At 43.8% G+C, this 954-nt stretch overlaps 1 protein-coding gene across 1 annotated transcript in view; it reads left to right on the top strand.

The window, feature by feature from the left end:
- Positions 1-303: 303 nt before the first annotated feature.
- Positions 304-954, top strand: part of LOC116897981 (V-set domain-containing T-cell activation inhibitor 1-like) — a 14,923-nt gene continuing 14,272 nt past the window's right edge. The window contains exon 1 of the mRNA XM_032899385.1: positions 304-941. The gene's annotated coding sequence lies outside the window, so the exon portion shown is untranslated. The remainder of the gene's footprint in view (positions 942-954) is intronic.

The following is a 954-nucleotide window of genomic DNA, read 5'->3' as shown; positions in this document are numbered from 1 at the left end:
AGGGTATGTATGATCCTTCATGACTCCCAGCTGGAGGCTACCTGCAGTTCTTGTCACCGTGTTATCTGCCCTGCTATAAAGAGTGCTGACGGACAGACGGCTTACTCTCATCCTGGACTATTCTGAGGGTCAGGTTGCAGTTGACCCAGTTAAGACGGATAGTAGTATTCACGGGCTGTGTGGATGGGAGAGAGAGAGACAGATGCCTTAATAAAGAACTTTCCATTACTGAATGTGAGTCTGTGTGTTAATGGATGAGGCTTCAGTAGGACACAATCTGTACTTACTGACGAGGAGGAGACTAAGGGAGAAGTCTCCTTTGCTCACTCCTTTCTGGACGGTCATTCTCGTACCACAGGATGTGTGGAACATTCGTCACTCTTATTTTCCCACTTATAGTTCTGGCTATAATGCAATAGAAAATCTCACTAATCCAGGAACCTGTAATGAAAGTACAAGAGTTGAAGCCCCACAATCCGGAAATAACCAGTGCTATTATCGTGATGACATATTTTCCTTCTTCCATGAGCACACAGTTTCCCCTCACAAGGCTGACATCATACACCATGTGCATTTAAACCTTTGTACTTTGTCTATTTTCCACCCAAATTATATAGCAAATATTTCTCACGTACTACTTTATTAGACTTCAAAATTTTGACTTAAAAAATGAGTTTAGAATAAGTGGCCAGCAGGGGTTTACAGTTTTCTTTTTAGTTCTCATCACGACCCCTGGAAAGACTTTAAAGCTAACAACTACGGCTGTAGAAATACTGTCTTCTCACAGTTCCTTACTGAACATCTGTGGCAACAGGTTGATAATAGCCGTGCCTCCCAGCCCTCTCCCTGAGGACTGCAACACAACTATCCCTTTGAAGACCTGCTGGTCCCGCCTCACTTGCTTCTTACCTGGCTGATCAGAGAAACCAGCTGGCATACAGGTAAGTTCTTTGC

This window comes from Rattus rattus, chromosome 4 (genome assembly GCF_011064425.1).
Source record: "Rattus rattus isolate New Zealand chromosome 4, Rrattus_CSIRO_v1, whole genome shotgun sequence".
NCBI lineage: Eukaryota > Metazoa > Chordata > Mammalia > Rodentia > Muridae > Rattus > Rattus rattus.
This window is presented reverse-complemented; position numbering and strand designations above follow the sequence as displayed.